Source organism: Pagrus major, chromosome 11 (genome assembly GCF_040436345.1).
Source record: "Pagrus major chromosome 11, Pma_NU_1.0".
In the NCBI taxonomy this organism is placed as follows: domain Eukaryota; kingdom Metazoa; phylum Chordata; class Actinopteri; order Spariformes; family Sparidae; genus Pagrus; species Pagrus major.
Genome location: NC_133225.1, coordinates 20066624 through 20084533, shown reverse-complemented (window position 1 = coordinate 20084533; position 17910 = coordinate 20066624).

Below are 17910 nucleotides of genomic sequence, written 5' to 3'. Positions count from 1 at the left end.
ATATATTCCCTCTCTGTCTGAAACTCTCTGTTTTAGCTCCTGTCTCTTTAAGGCTCCCCCTCTTGAATACCTTCTCTGATTGGTCAGCTTACACATGCCTGAGCCAGCACAGCTAACAGTAACAAAGCAGCTGCGCTAAATCAATTATTCAGTGCCAAACTAGCCGCAAAGCATTTATTATGCCAATGTGTGACTTTGTGACTTAGTGTGATGTCACAAAGTCACAGAATTAAAGGCGGGACTACTGACGAGGCGTTTCAGGAGCAGTGCTTTCTGTGGGAGAGAGGAGCTTCAGCTGGTGCGGACTTTGACCTTTTTAGATGTTTTACATGCACAAGAACCTATATAAAATCCTAAAGAGAAGGAAAAACAAAGCACAAAGCATAATTGGTCTTCTTTAAAATGTCCAAAAACAACTGGACCTCTCTATATATTTTGTTAAGTTGTGTGGTTACATTATCACAAATGTTTTAAACTATATTCAAACCCGAAGAAGTCCCTAATTTTATTCAACATAACAGTGTGTTACATTTGGTCCCCTGTTGCTATAACTTCTGGAGAAACACAGAAAACTCCTGATTATTCATTCGAGAGTAGGGGGGAGGTTGGTGATCATGACTAAACGTAAAAGTTTAAAACATGAATGCATCTGTGAACATTTCAATCGGAGTCACATCAGATAGATTTTCAATGAACAATGAAGACAGCAACTTTCATGATCAAGGCTATCAAACTACACACATGCTGTGCTTTAACGGTTAGAAATATGCAGTATGATGTGATGGAGAGTCCTCACAAACACAGAAGAATCTATTTGTTAGTATGCATCTCCATCAAGTCTGCAAGCCCCGATGAGCGTGCATATTTGTCCCATTATTAATATTTTCTGTCTCTGTTTCTGCATGACACTGTGCATGTGTCTGTCTGTGTGTGTGTGTGTGTGTGTGTGTGTGTGTGTGTGTGTGTGTGTGTGTGTGTGTGTGTCTGTCTGTCTGTCTGCCTGTCACTGTGAATGGGTTTGGAGATGACACAGGCTGTCAGACTGTAAAGCACTGTGAGGAGTCAGGGGATTGCGTGGGCCCGCTCTCAGATGCTTCCCTCTGTGACCTCGGACCATCATAAATCTCCTAATTCCCTCATTCCAGTGTCAAACGGAACGGCGCTCTCATGTGCTGGAAATTCCCCCGTTCCCAACTGCTGGAGAACAAATTCTACAGTAGCTCCGCAACCAAAGCTTTTCCCCTGTAGTGCAGTTACAATTTGACAGTGGTTGACAGTCATTGGTTATCTTCACTGGTCGCTATTGGAGACAATGAGACTAACGTCAGTATTTATAGTGTATCGTCTTTTGTCTTCTTTCATCCAGAGGTTATGGAAGTAAGTTATGGAATCAGATAAAAGCAGGAACATTTCTTTTTTATTAAATAGAGAAGAGTAGTTCTGCTACTTCAACAAAAGTCGACAGAAAGCAGCTTCAGTCGGAAATATCATAGTGATTGTTTTTAATTTGTAAAAATAATGGTTCAGTTAAAGGCAGTCTTCTTGTCCAAGGTCATCAAGGTTCAATAATTTGTCTTTCTACAAGAGAATGCAAGTTGTAGTCAATCTGTGAAAAACTTCTTTTAATGGTGGAGGATGAGTGAGATGCTCACAGCCTGAGCAGAGAAGCTGCTCCATAGTCTGGTGGTATAGCCGCGGATACTTCTGTATCTTTTGCCAGATGGCAGCAGGGTGAACAGACTGCGGCCTCGGGTGGCTGTTGTCTTTTTTTATGCTGCAATCCATTGCACCCAAAACTTAAGAAAAAATGACCTCTGACACAGAAAAGTTCATTGGAATTGGTGTCACTGAAGTCTGAATTCCAAGTCAGAACTTCAACTCAAAGCCCAGCTTCACCAACATGATCACACATGACATCACAGCAGTATAGCTGCACACACACTGAACAATTACCTTTTATGTTTTCATCACTCAGCTTTATGTAGTGTTTGTGTTGTGAAATGTGCTGTAACAACAGCTTTGCTGTCGCCATTTTCCTTTCCATTCAGTTGATTTGTCTCTTTTTAAGTGCGCTATAATGTGTTAAAACAGCTGCTGTTGTTACAAGTTCACAGACCTGCCATACAAACACCCGCTTGCTGCAGGCGTCCATGTTTTTGACGAACAAATGCGCTGGGGCGCATTCAGATTGGAAGGCTGGAATACCGACTTGATAATATGGACGTCTGACTTGCGGTGGATTGCAGCATTGGTATCCTTTGGGCTCTGTGCTGACATTTCACTTCATGATATCACTGGTGTGAGTGATGTTCTGGGCAGTATTAATCACCCGCTGTAGACCCTTCTTGTTCTGGACAGTGAACGAATGTTTCCAGTCAGCGAGGCAAAGGAAAAAAAAAAAGAAAAAAAACAGAAAATACATATACCTTAGAGGGAATGAGCTGTAGCGTAACTCTGTTGATAGATGTTATCTTGTGCACATATGAAAACATACTAGATGATAAGGAATATGTAAGCTATCAGCTAAAATTGAATAACATATAGGCTCATTTTCAAGTTGTAGTTCTGCAGTGGCAGCTGGCCAGCCAACAGCAACAATAACAATTAGATGTGTTCAGCTGGGTGTTTAAATCGACAAGTGTGTAATCTTAATGGTTGTGTGTTTGCAGCTCGGGTAGATCAGTCGATGAATGTGGCACTGATGACTTCATGTTCTCAACATTTTTGTTTTGACAACAAATAATTTCTGTCTTTGTTAGCAAAATGTCCTGCTGTCCTGATTGTTAACCAACAAAGAAAAAACAAGTGGTTGTTGTGAGGGATTGGGAGTATCTTGCCAACAGGCAGCGAGTTTTGAGTACGAAGTTATTGTGAGCCACTACAGTTATCATAACCTTGCGCAGTAATTACCGAGTCACTTCACATCAACAGCAGCAGGCTGCTCAACAAGTAACAATCCAACTTCAGCACCCAGCTTGTTCATCCCAGCCCACTGTGAAGGCTCCCCGGCGGCAGGGCATTCAGCACATATGACCTCAATGAGATCTAGCTGTAGCTGAACACCATGTCCATTGTCCAGAAAACAGTGTGCATTAGTCTGTGTGTGTGTGTACAACAAATCACCCATTTACCCACGAGTGACAGGCTTTCAACCTGAGAATTTTTGAAAAGGACTACCACAAAATGTTGCTTTCCCAAGCAGGCAACCGCAGTCTTTAAATGACAATTAAAACCCTCAAATGCCCTGAAACTGCTGAAAAGTGAGGATCAGTTTAAAAGAAGAAGGAATGCAGCAACAAAGAGTCAGGAAATGAAGAAAAAAGAGAGGAGAGAAGGGCCACTCGATTGAGAATGACATCCCAGAGATCACGTTTCAACAAGATTTGCTGCCTTAATATAAACTCAATTAATTCCAGTGTAAGAGGAGTAACACTTTGTAACATGTGGTATTAATGGGGCAGCTTCAAAAACCCATATACCTGTTAACAGTGATCACTATCACCGCTCCATATATGCTTTATTTGGTCTGGGATTTGATCAGAAGTACTCTATCCGTTGGCCCCTTGAGACCCTGGCAGCCGGGGAACCAACTTCCTCTCATGCTCCTGCTGCATTTATTAGCCCGATTCATGGGGACTTGTGTGGAGATTTACTGCTCACTTCATCTTGAAAGCTTTTTTATTGTTGTAATGTTAACCCGGAAAGAACATGCTAAGTCCCGATGTGAGTGTATATCACACACGGGAGCCTTGCCTGCGAATTCAAACCCTGTGGTTTCTAATATGCACACATATGAGGGATGGCAGACACATGCTATTAAATGTATAACACACTCATGAACACACATACCTACACATCCCAGCTGCCCTTGAGGCAAGATACCACAGCTTCCTCAGGTCTGCAGGATTAAAACGAAGGATTAATAAACATGTTACTTTGTAGTTAGGGGATTAACCCTCTTCCTTCCCCATTAATGGCACACACACGCCCAATACATACTAAGTGAGAGTGAATTACGTACGCACACACACAACTACAATTAAATGCAAAAACAGGGTCATTGAAATTGAAATACCAAGGCACCCCTATGCACACTTATACTTCGGTCCCGAGGCCTCATATCTCCTGAGCTTCAGAGGAATGTGCCGTGTAATGGCGTTAGAGGACGGCTGGAGGAGGTGGCTGGAGGCTGGTTGGGGATGAGGTGCTAGGAGGAGGGAGGCGAGGGGGGTCGTCTCTGAGTATTTTTTCTAAACAGTCAAAGTCTTGACAGCTCTCTCTTCCTGAGGCCCACCTCTGCCCAGGTGGCAGCTACTGCAGCATTGGCTGAGAAAGACATTTTTTTTTTTTGGTTGAAAGGGCTCAGAGGGTGGATAAATTTGACAAAGGAGTTCATACTGTGGAATTTCAAGTGCCAGTGAATCAGGGTGGGGGATTGGGTGTGGAGGGTGGAGTGTGGGTAGAGAAGCATAAATGGAGCAAGCCCTTCGGGGGCGGCTGTCTCCTCGACGCTGATCCCACCGAGTTTAATCCTTGACATCACGTGAGCAAAATCCCACCGCTGCCGTTACTTTCTCCTCCAGACAGCCTGTGGATGTGGGTTTTTATCAGCCCCAGGATGGATGTGGGGCAGCACGTCAGTGAGTTCCTGCTTCTTTGCTTGCTCTGCATTTTCCTGAATTGGATATAGGGCATGGAATGGGCAGATAAGGTCAGGGACGTAGGTTTCACAGGTTGTAAACCACACCTGATATATGTTCACAAGTGCCATGCACAGCAGTATGCAGGGGTATTAAGGATACAATACACAATCTCTTGCTTTTGCTTATTTAAAAAAATCAAAAAAATTGAATATATATATATATATATAAATATTTTTATATAAACTATATTTTCTGTTTTTAAGTATTTTAGTTGCCATTTATTAGCCTTTGTTAAACAGGAGACAGTAGAAAGGTAGAGGAAATAGGGGGTTGGGAGGGCTCTATGGGTTTAGGGTGCAATTACATGGTCTGCACCCCAAACCCATAGGCCACCAGGTTGCCTTGGCCCTCTCACTCTTTTGCAAAAGAAGCCTTGATTTAAATGAGACTTCCTGAATAAATGAAGCTTGACAACTGGAACAGCTTAACAGCTACTGTAGCCTCTCAACACTGAGACTTTTGAGAAATCACATGTCAGCCAGAGTCCACTGCTTTTTCAGATTTTCTCTTGGTACGGTTAAGCTTCTGTAGCTGGCAATCTTTGTCTGGATAGTCACTTTGGCTTTTGCTACCAATTCCAGTCACCATTTCTGTCGTTGGAAAATGTTTTGTTGCCTGCTGTGAGCCAGAGCACTTTTTCAATTAAAAAAACTTGGACAGCAGGTTTCAAAGCTGAGTTTAGGTTAATCACAAATGTATTCTTTCAATCAATATAAAGTAACACCATTTTATGCAAGAGGCAAAGAGAGGCATGCTATTGCTATTTCCCCCTCTGGCTATTTACTTTAAAACCAAAGCCGTCCCATCAAAGCAGCAAAGATTAACGATCCAGTTAATGACTAAACGTGGACAAACAGTGGCCTGTTTCGTTGCTCCACTCCCACACAGGTGCACTCACCCACACGCCAGGTGCACTGATGTCATCTGCACTAGACAGTGCAACCTAACAAATCCAGATTATAGTTAATCCATGACTTGTCAAAACATCTGTCACTGTGCGGCAATCCAGGATACACACCAAAACATCTGTCACAAAGGTCACTCATTGTAAGTGGAGCCATTTACAAAAGAACAAGCTGCGTAAAAAGTCAGTCAGCTTTTAAGGTGAGATTAGTTTGCTGAGAAGTTCTTTATTTGTTTATTCCTCGCAGAGTGAAATAAAATGCAGGTGAAACTGCCAGACTCACAGCTAAACCTAAAGTAAATATACACATAAATCAAAATGTCCTGAAGAGAATTTGGTTGATTTGCCCTTAACATACAACCAGTGACAAGGCAAACACACAGAGCTGGCGCAAGAACAGTGTGAGACTGAGATACAGAAAATTGCATACAGAATAGACAATATAGGAAACTGGGTTAGGAACAATACATTTTGAAATTGGAGAATTAGGGTAAGAGCTCAGTTTACCCAAGGGGGGAAAGGGGGGTTATTTTCTGCATGTAGTTTCACAGTGTACACACTCTTGCATGTCATTAACTTAAGAAGTTGAAGGAACTGGAGACACATGATGGCTGGCTCATGCAGTATTCAGTTTGTGGCTACGAAATACAATAGTTTTAATTTCTTCTCCATGACTAAGTAACTGTTTGTTTTTGTTTTTTTGATTTGGGGTATAGAGTGTGGCGTGGTTACTGAGCAGACAGTGGTGGGGCAAGTTCAAGGCTAATATCAGCAATGGTTAAAAGATGTACAACTACAACATGCGTCTCTGTGGTGAAGCATCATAAACAATGTGTCAACATTCGGGCTGAAAAATACCAAAAACTGCAGTTCCTTGAATGGCCACTGGCCAGAGGTGACTCTGAAAGAGAGTCAGTGTCAGGCCTGGACTAGAAGGAGGACTCAGATGCAGAGGTTTCACAGATCGAGCAGGCTTTTATTCTGAAAATTCACTTTTCAGCTCTTAGGACAGAGTGATAACAAAAGAGGCTATCAACTCTAGACTATCTGAGAATACAAAGACCAGGGAAAAAATAAAATTCAAAACACAACAGAAAATCACTCCAAAGGGAGGAAACAAAAGGCTGAAAACTAATCTACTCTGACGAGGAATAATCACTATGAAAATTTAATAACAAAAGGCGCTCCAAACGGAGGAAGGTACAAAGGCTATAAAATTAGGCTACACTACTTCTGAAAATAAAAAACTATGAAAACAAAACCACTCCAACAGAGGGAAAAAAACGGTTACAAAACAAGGCTAGCTTAGACACTGCTCTGACAAAAATTACAACAGAAAATCACTCTACTTAAGAGGAGACAAGGAATAAAGAATACCAACTTAGAAGCTCTGGACAAGGACGAGACAAGAACTGTGGTCATGGGGCTGGAGGTACACGAACAAACGAGATACTCTGGCACGGGACAAAGGGAGACGCGGACTATAAGACACATGAGGGTAATGGGAAACAGGTGGAAACAATCAGGGATCAGGGGAGACGTCAGACCGGTGACACAAGAGGAAGGGCAAGTGACCTGAAACGAGAGGAGAGTTACTTTTCAAAATAAAACATGAAATTCACAAGACAAAAAATCCCAGGACGAGACACCCCTCACCGCGGTGTGACAGTCAGTCCCCATGGACCCCATATTAAAATACACAACTTCACTGCAGAAATAAACATGTTTACAGGTTTCACGTTCAAGAAAACTGTACAGGTGGTGAATTCTTGTGTAACACAATTGTTTAAATTATATCCGGGCTTAAAATTATGCGCAGTAAGGGCATGGGTGCTTTGAATGACAGCTAGCGGCTAGCTGTCTTTAACTGTCAGCAGGCTTCATTCGGCCCACCAAGTTCTTCAGAAACGTCACATCATAGAAACTGTCCACATTGAATACAGTCACAAAGCACAGCAACTGACTGTGAGTCAGTGCAATTTGAAACAATATCTATAATCTTTAGAAAAATGTCTCTTGATTTGTTGTTTCGCTGGTTGAAAATGGCAAGAAAAGTGAAGGGAATTTTCGCACAATGGTTGTCAACAACACATCAACTGTATACTGTCAGCCCAGAAGAATCACGCATATCTAGCAGGTTAATTTTCCGTGTTTTGCAGTGATAGATTCAGAAAAGCAGCAGGTTTCCCTTCACAGCTCTGCTATATTTACTATCAAACAAGTTGTCTCTCACTGTTGGTAAAGGCACCATTAAGAAAGCAATACATTTCAGATTTATTATGGCTGATGAAAGTGACACAGAAAATCTCAATTTCAGTCACACGGAGATCTTAAGAGATGTAGACAAAGAGTACTCACAACTTTACAACAGCTCCCTGAAATGAACCGAAACTTAAATAGATTTTCTTCATGTAATTTGAAAATTTAGAGACCTTTAAACTGAAAGTGACAGCTTTGACTCAAAGTACAGTCAAATTCACTTTGTCAATTGACTCACCAGTCCACAGTCACCCTTCTCTGCTCCAGAGTTCATTTCAAACATTGCAGAAATGTCACAAGAAACACGTCTTGCTTGTCAGAGGAGGCCATACAGCTCTTCAGTTGCATCAAATAGCTCGTTCAGCACAGTTTAGCAGCAAAGGACAACAACCGACCGTATCAGCAAAATCCATATCACAATTTCCTCGACGTCCTGGGCTGGCAGTGTTTCACCACAGTGACAGCTCCTTTGGATGGATGTGGAGATAGTGTTATTACAGTCTGAATAGGAAACTTAAAAGGGCTGGTTCTTGTGTCTGTCAGGAAGAATGGTTAATGTTACACTTTCATCACGCATGCTCATTTTGAACACTGATGGATAGCGCGATTCAGTTCATCATCATTATCTTTCTAGCGGGCTAGAATGTGTAGAACTTGGGAGCTTGAGGGCCATTTATAATTCACCTTGAGATGAACACAATGATAGAAGGGTAGCGGTACACCTTGATGATATTAGCGTCCATTGTCGCACGTGGCTTAATGGCTACTCGAACAGGATATTGACCCAAGCAAAGCACGCCTGCCTGGCTTTATGATTCTTATCAGAATGAATGAAGCTGTGGATCCCGCTGAGAGTGATACTTTAGCCATCCATTCATAGACATTCATCACCGAGGCGGGAAGTGAGATTCCTATATCCATTAAGCGAAGATAGATTCACAGTTCCCTTGTGGCCATTTAAGTGAACGAGAACGTCCAGAGGAGGTCAACTCTTCTGAAATAGCCTTGAACCTACCTTGAAATCTCAAAGCATTCATTTTAGATGAGCTGCAACACCTTGGCTACTATAATTGCTAAAAGTTAGAACCCCATTTTGGTACAGATCATTTTAATAGCTGTTTTTTTTTTTTTTAATCAAAAGCAAGGGGTGAAAATTGCAAGTTCCAGTTTGCAAGGTCACAAAACACTTTTTTCATCATCACAGCCTTTGAACCATGGACTGGAAGACGGTTTTCCACATAAGCATTTTGTCTGTTTTTTGTGATTAGTGCTTCACTCTGTGCCATAGCAGTCCTTTTTTGTTTTCTAATGACCAAAGCAAAGACTTGATTTGTAGCTGCCTCCCCTTCAAAGAGGTGAAGTGCTGGATGCTAAATTGCACGATGGACTTCTTCTCAGCCAAGAAAGGGCTGACACATTCAGCGATGTTTGCAGACGATCTCAATTAATGCTTTTGAAATGCCATCTCTCATTAAGCCGTGAGAGCAGGGGCAACTCAGCAGCCAAAAGAGCGTATTGAGCTCCGGGTCTCAAAGGGAAGGAGTGCTGCAACACCAGATACAGCATCTGCTATTGATTCAATTACTTCCATGAATAAATAGATTTCTGTGGGTTATGGAATGGTGCCAGCTTGGAATATTTAATGACTTTAGTCAATAGACTTTTAACAAGTACAGTTTGAAGTTATCTGTTTTTCAGAAGTTGAAATTACTTTTGTTTGCAGAGGTGAATAATTTCATCTGAAGGCTTGTCAGAGGGTGAAAATAATAGGGATGTGGTTGTATTTTTGATTCTGTTGCCAGTTCTTTCACAGCTTGTCAGGACAAGAAAACCTCAGAGGGAAAGTGCTGGTTCAATATTATTTTGCTGTCGTCTCCGCATTAATATATGGTCTAAGACTTTTAAAATCGTCTCCTGAATAGACGCCTGAATACAACAGAAGTTAATATTTATGACAAATGCTTTCCTTTGTCTTGAAACACATCAGGCAGTTCTCAGCGTACGTCATTGTAATAGCGAGTGAAACTGACATCCCATTCTTCAGTGTGTCAGTCCATCATTAAGAAAACAATAGTTGAATTGTGGGTTCATTACACTTAACGGTGAATTACTCACTCTCATGTCTTTGTTAGTTCGGAGCATCCTGATTTTGGGTTCCTGCTGAGAGACCGAGAGCCCACTGATGTGACATATATTTCACTGTGGGGGAGGAGGCCCGTCAGAAAATAATCCGGTTAGAGAGAGAATGCTCATGACAAAAGGAGGAAGAGCAGCCAAGGCATTGTGCTCTGGCACATCCATAGTGATGTGTACGTTCATCTTTGATGTTAGCATCTTTTAAAATGCAAAGAAATGGATTTAGCTTGCAGTGAGTGACTTAGGCAGTTGGAGAACATGTCTGCTCTTTTATGTCTGCTTTCCTGGCTCCCGCAAATGTATCAACTGTGTGGAGGATTGACCAAAGACTCTGCATTTTGATTGCTATCGTATTTGCCAGACCTAAGCTGACAATGTTGGCTGAGGCTTTGATAACAAAAAAAAATTAAAAACCATTCAATCAGTCTAAAGGAATCGTAGTGATGAGTACTCTTGGGGAAGTGTCTCTTTTGAACTGCTCCACTGTGATTCCCCACCTCACCCTGTGCAACTCACTCGCCTTTGTAAGAACTTGGCCCCTCTGCCTGCCAGTTTGTGTGTCTCTGTTTGTGTTTGTGTATGTGTGTTTTTGACAGTCATTTTCTCAGCCGCTTCCTTGCCTCTGATTCTCTGTTGGCATGGTGAGCGAGCAGCGGGAAGCCTTCACTCCAATTTGCCATCGTTTGTCATCACTTGCCCCTGTGACACTAAGACACGCACACACACACAAACACACTTGCCCCTGTGACACTAAGACGTGCGCGCACACACACACACACACCAACACACACATTGCCTACTTTTTTAAGGCATGCCGACACTGGCGACCCTGTGACTGCGTTTTTGGCCTCCCCATAGCTCTGTAGTGCCATCTGTGATTTAAACATATGGGACGGTTTAAGTCAAAACTTACATTGTTTCAGCAAATCTGCCGCTGTGACTGTTACAAAAGTGGATAATGCCACACTACAGGTCCACCCACCATTTGGTCTTCATGTGCTCAAAATCTAGCATAAAGACCTACATTTTCTTTTTGGGTTGTCAGCTCAGGTCTGACACCTACCTAAAGCATCAGTATTTGATGATTTTGGGAATAGACTAAACAACAAACTATCTTTCTCCAGGAAGTTACCTTTTGTTGCTTTAAATTAAAAAGAAGTTCTGCATTACAATATGGCATGACTTGGACTGCATGTTGAAAAAGAGTCACAGACAGTCTACTGGCTAAGACGGCATTGATAAGGGCCAGCATCCATTTTGGATCTGACTTCTTGGTTAACCAGGATGATCCAGAGTCTGCCATTTCTCACAAAAAAAAGTCCCTATAAAAAACTGCACATGATGTGTCCTTATTCTGAGTATCATGAGCACTCATTCTGAAAAGAAAGTTTTCTATTGAATTGGAATTTTTAACGCTACATGCACCACCAATGAAATTGCTTTCTCTATTTTTTTGAAGTGGAAGCAGAAATAAAACAAAGGTATAATACAGAAAATATCTATATAATAAGTACAAACTGTAAACTAACTGCATTACAAGACACCAGTGCGGGTAATTGAAAAAATGCTTATTATAATTGCCGTGTCTATTTTACAGCAGTTCACCTACTGTGCTGTGATTGGCTGGTACAACTGTGCAGTCCCGTGTGATTACGCTATATACGTGAGACTAGATATCAGTTGCTCAATAGCAGTTGGGAGGAGTTAAGGGAGACAGTTGTGGAGGAGAGATGGTCAAACAGAACTTTAACACAGGAGACCAAGGTTCAATTCCTGCCTGAAGTCAAGTTTCCAGTTGCAGTTTCGTTAGGTTGATACATGAAAACTACTTGGTGACATTTAGGCACTAAAACTATTTAGTGAGGTTTGGCAACCAAAACTACTTGGTGAGGTTTAGGCATCAAAGCAACATTGGTTATTCCACCTGGGGTGCAAATACGTAGCATCTGCCTTTGGTAATTTGGATGAACCAACCATTCGATATACTTGATATACTTAATGCAAGACGCAAATGTGATTGTTTTCCCTGCCAACATACTGTAGTTTAAATGGCTTAAAATAACTGCAGTGCTTTTTACATCCTAGAGCCATAGTTAAATAATGAGGCATAAGTATGATTTGATCAATCCCTTCGGCTCTGAATCTAATTGTGCATTTGAAGCTTTTAGGGATCTTACATTTGACGAAAGTAATTAAGGACAAAGCAAAGGTCTCATTAAGCAAATTACCTTGTTGCAGAGAAGTCGGGGGTTAAAAGCCTTTGCTGGCTGATCCGTCATTCCTCTTCATCATCAAAGATCTTCAGACCACTGGGAGAGGTCTCAGCGTCTGCTTTCATTACACATTTATCCCATTCTATCGTTCATTTGCACTTCATTTTACAAGCATCTGCACAACTGGGTTCAACCGCTGCCATTTAAGCATCAGACCAAAGCATCTTTGTATTCCGGAAATCAATTAGGGCACATGAAATGTATAAATGTGCTTTACCCTCCATGTCAGAAGAAGAGTGTCAGATTTCTCTCATTTTGTTCCACTAACTTTAACAACAATAAGACACCAAAGCTGGTCATAAATCCAACTCAGGCATCCCAGGGTGTAGATTCATTTTGATGATGGATGATGGTTTAGAGCGGACTCAGGAGGGAAGCTGGAAGTGGATTCTATCTATTATTTTGGGCCCTGTGTCCTGGCTGGTCGCTGGCATGGTCAGTCGGTGCTCCCGCCTGTTGGGGAGGCCGAGCCAGAACCCTGCAATGGTCAGTGAGTGTGTTGACGTGAGGGCTCGATGCCATCTGGGCACATGGATTGACGAGATGACGGCGATAACTCTCCATAGAGTTCAGACGGACAGGAAGATGTCCCTAGTCCCTGCTGTGGTGGCGGCACCGAACCCCAGTGCTAGAAATGAATAGTTTCCAGTTCTGTGCACTATCACCCCTGGTTTCCTACATGTAGACCAGAGAGTGTGGAGACAGAGAGGACTATACTTATGATTCTATTTTCAAATACACAAAGCAACCTGGCTATCGGCCATAAACTCATTATGGTCTAATTCAACTTTAATTTCCTGCTATCCAGGTCCAATATTACCACCTGCCAAGTGCCAAATGCTGGTAAAATTTGCTTTTGGCAGATAAATCAATGAGGTTCCACTCCAACACTGGTCTTCAAGTTCCTGAGAGGATGACACGGTATGCCTTGGCGAAATCCAGTGCAATACAAATAAATTCTGATAGTTGCTGACAAACACTGCTGCAAAAGTTGAATTATATTCAAATGCCAGTAGGCACCACTTATCACCTAAAATGCAACAATATGCTGTTTAAAATGTTGGGGAAAGTAAAACGAATTCTAGTGACAACTGAAAAATTAACCAACACAGATATGATGTGCTTAGTGTATCAAGTATGGAGGATAACACATATTGCTAACCAAAAATATGACCAATCTTATAACGACAAGTCCTTTTAAAAAGCTAAGTGTTTACATAAACCAGGTTTGGTTTATGCTGCTTTATCTCATGTTAGAAACTTTTCTGTAGGTGTGTCAGATACAGCCGTCTGGTCAGTGACCATACACTCCTGTTTAGTGATATAAAGACTGAGAAAAGTTGGGTGGTGGTTAGGGTGATTTGGTTGGCTCATACACTAGACTGTCTCTCTGGAGAAAGGGTGTTAGTGGTATATTTATGTCACTTATGTTACGTAGCGAGAGTTACCTCACTCACATAGTGAAAGTAGTTATTTTAACCCAAAGTATGATCTTTCCCAAACTGAGACCATTTGATGTTAATAACAGTCCAAAAGAGTCATAATATGTGAACTGTTTGTCAGCAAGCTTCATTTTGAAAGTCTAAGCGGGTGTTGCATATTGCTAAGTTGATCACGGAAACTGACAAAATTCAATCAGTTGCTACCATTACAAGAGCTACCAAAAAATTTCCTTCCATGGTGTCTTGCCTAAAGGAGTGCAACAGTGAAAAACTGAGAAAAAAAACAAAGATGAGAAGAAAAGTGTAATGATGAGGTGGTCATAATAACAAAAACTGCAGAAAACGGTTGTTTTTGTATACACTAAAAAAGCCTTATGATGTGGTGTAGATGTGTTTTGTAGGCAGTGAAATCCAAACAGGAGTATTTGGTGCACCCATTCCATAATGAAGGAGGAAGCCTGGACTCTCACAAACATGTTCCTCTGCTTAACCAAACTTAACCAAGTGTTGCTGCTCAACCCCAAACCTGGTTACTTAAATGATAGGGTGAAAATAGAATTTTTTGTGCATATATAGCATTAAGTCAGTGAGTAATGCTTTAGCTCAGCTTGGGATATAGGAGAAGTTAGGAATGTGGGATATCAGGGTTGTAGATCAGGCCGTTCACTGCTGCTCCAGCAACAAAGAAGCACCCTCTCCTTACTCAACAGAGTCCCATTAAGGAGTCGCAGATTAAATCTCTGAACATACCAGTTACAATTAGATGTATGTTACTGATTAACCAGCGACAAGTGGTTAAAGTAACTGATACTTCATATTAGGTGCACCACTTATTGTTGTGGGACACGTTAATCAGTTATGATATTTTCACCTAGATGCCCTTAAAAACGCCTCTTAATTCTCTACATCCTCAAAGGAGAAGCTCACATTGGATAACTACCTGCAAAAGATGTAATGTAATCTCTGAACATTTCAAAGGAAAAGAAACGGTGACTGATTTATTGTGTCAGAAGAGTCGACCACACATACTGTAATCAGCTTGGCTTTCATTTTTTTCTTGTTTGAAAAAATCATTTTTTTCTCTCTCTCTTGACTTAGATATTTGAGTACTGCCAAATGTCTGAGTCTGTCTTGAGTATGTGTGTAAGTCTTTAAAGAATTAACTAATGAAAAATAACCTGGGGACATTGTCAAAAGTCTGTCGAAAAAGTTCAGCAAATTTATTTATTGATTCCCAGCCTGGGAACAAGCCAGTTCAAGAAAGTGCTCATTACAAGGACACGTGTATGTGCCAATAATTCTGACTCACTTTTGTACAATGGAGATAAATCATTAATTCATACTGTTCTTGTATTTCTTCTCTCAAAACTGCTATCTCTTTTCAGTATAATGTGTGGCACCATTCAAGGTAAAAAGAAAAAAAAAACTAATTGAAGAGGCAGGGTCGGTTCACAGCTGAGGTGAATGTCTTGAGAAATGACCCTGATATGATGACAGTTTACATTTTTTATGTTGCAACTTGAAGTTTCTCAAGGTTCAGTTCTCAATTTTTATTGGTGACAAGGCTCTGCTTATGGTCTGGTTAGATTTTGCCACCATAAACTTGTCTGGTGATATAATGACTTCACATCAAGAATGTCCTGTTGGTGTTGCCACAAACCCAGTTGGAAATTGCGCAAAGGTCTCCTTAAAATTATCCAGTGATTTCTCACTTACAAATGTTGAACCGCAACCTATAGTCACCGGCTTGGCAGCCTTCTCGCCTGTTATTTCACCGCTATCCTCCCCACTTCCTGATAACAAACACGTACTGTAATGTGAACGTGATATGACGCGATAAACGTCAGTGAAGAAATGTCAATATATAGTACATAGCTATGACACATTCAAATGTCAACATATCAGAGGTTTGCAGGAAGGTTAACAGTCAGCTTTTTGTCCTGGCGACTGGGCTGTACGCAGAGGTTTAACTGGACACATGAAAACAACTTTTAAAACACACGCACTTACTGGATTGTGGACTGTAGATGTGGATGTGTAGGCTACGCATGTACCAGAGTTAGAGCAAAGAGTGTGTTTGTGTATCTGCTGCAACCTCAGACAGACCAGATGCTAAAGCAGATTTACTGGAGAATATAGAAGAATGGACAGTAGGCTAATGGATAATAGCTAACATGTTACACTACAGGGCAACTGCTTATTTCTCTTATTGTTCTTACAAGAGACCTGCTTTCTGTTTTCTTTGTCCTTCGTCTTTCTTTCTCGTTTTTCTCAGTGGTAACTCTGTTGTCACAGAAATCTTCACTACCCTGATCCGCGCTGCGCTCATGTGAAATTCTGGCGGTCTTTGAATTTAACCTTCTCAAAGTGTTGCATCCGCTTTCCATTGCTGCGCCTAAGAGTGTCAGCTAAATCCCTGCAATGTAAATGAGATGAAAAAAAGTTCATCTGCATCACACTCCTCCACAGAACCTGTGCTTGTACCCATTATTCATATGCTCAAAACATTACAGATCCGGGATGCTAATGTAGTCTCATAGCCTCTGCCCAGTGTTTGAGCCTTCACACTCATACTTCGCCGGGGCCTTGATTAAATTTGTTGCCCCAGCCATCCGCCTGCTGGCTGCCAGATGACTGTGAATATGAATGAGACTCTAACATTGAATGTTGCGAGGCTCTGTCCTTGCTTTTCCTTTCTTGTTGGCTCATTATCCTGGCTGGCTTCCTCCTTAACTTCTTTTCGCTCTACTGTCTCACTCTCCGCTGAACTTGTCAGCACTAACTTCCACACAATGATGAAACACACATCAGCACACATACAAACATGCTGACAGACCAAACCGCAGAGGTGGTGCCTTTTTCCTTTTTTTGCACATCATTTTCGAAAATAAATAAATGAAAGATTTTCAAGAGGACGCAGCAGACAAACTGGAAAATATCACTGACTGTGGATGACATCGATTCTCTTAGTGTTTGACAATTATTATAACCTGCATTAGGCAGATTTGCACACCAGCGGCTCCAGATAACAGTGGGAGGTAATTGAAAATGTAAACTTCAGTACATTAAATGTGATGACAGGAAACTGCTAACATAATTATCAGTCCAGACAGCCTGGAGTAGAGACAACAGGGGCAAAACATGCCATGCTGGTGAGTCCAGCCTTACATTTACATTTAGCAGACTTACAGTAATTCATACACTGATGGCAGTGGCTGCCATGCAAGGTGCTGACCAGCACATTAGGAGCAGTTTGGGGTTCAGTATCTTGCCCAAGGACACTTCGACATGCAGACCAGGGGAATCAAACCAGCGACCTTCCGCTGGCTCTACCCCTGAGCCACAGCCTTCTTCTGCAGGAAGCACTTGCTTCTTACCACTCGCAAGTTCTGATTTATGTCTCTTTGTAGGTGAAGAGTTAGATGTATGGGGCGCCCTTTTTTCAATCTCAGAGCCAGTTAGTGATTTACGCTGGCAAGACAGCTGCATTGTTTTTCAAATCAAAGTGCAGCTTTATCTCATCTCAGTCTTAAAGACAGCCCTAAACTTTAACTTTTAGCCGTAAAGCAGGAATACACAAGACTGTTTCATTGATTTCTGGTGGAAAGTTTTGTACTGAACGAGCATTTTTGGATGTGTTTTATGGGCTACAGCACATCCAATCACAAAGGTTTTTATTCTGTTTAATACATTTAAGTTTCTAAATGTCCTTCCTTTGTTCAGCCACACTGTCTATTACCCACTTAGAATTTCTGCTATTAATTCAAAGCAAACTGCTGATGCCACACAGTTTCCAATGAAGATCTTGTCTTTGATCTACTACAGGGTGTTTTACATCAGCTAATGTTAAAACTTATATAATCAGTATGTGTATGAAACTAGCACGGGCTGTGAATTATACTTTTTGTTAGTGAGGACTGTCAGTGCCAAAAAAAAAAGTATATTTGTTGTGGTTTTGAAACTAAACTTGGCTGCAAAAATATAATATAGTCATACACACACAAACACACACGTGTGGGGCCCTACTAGCTTTCCCTTGTCAGTGGGCTCTCTGTCAGTATTGACAGGTTGTGGTCCTGGACTGACTACAGACAGACAAACTCAGGGAGGGGAGGAGACGCCTGGCTCTGCCAAGCACCGTGGCTGAACAGCCCTCCAAGGTCCCGGGGTGTGAGAAAGTCCTGTGTGGCATC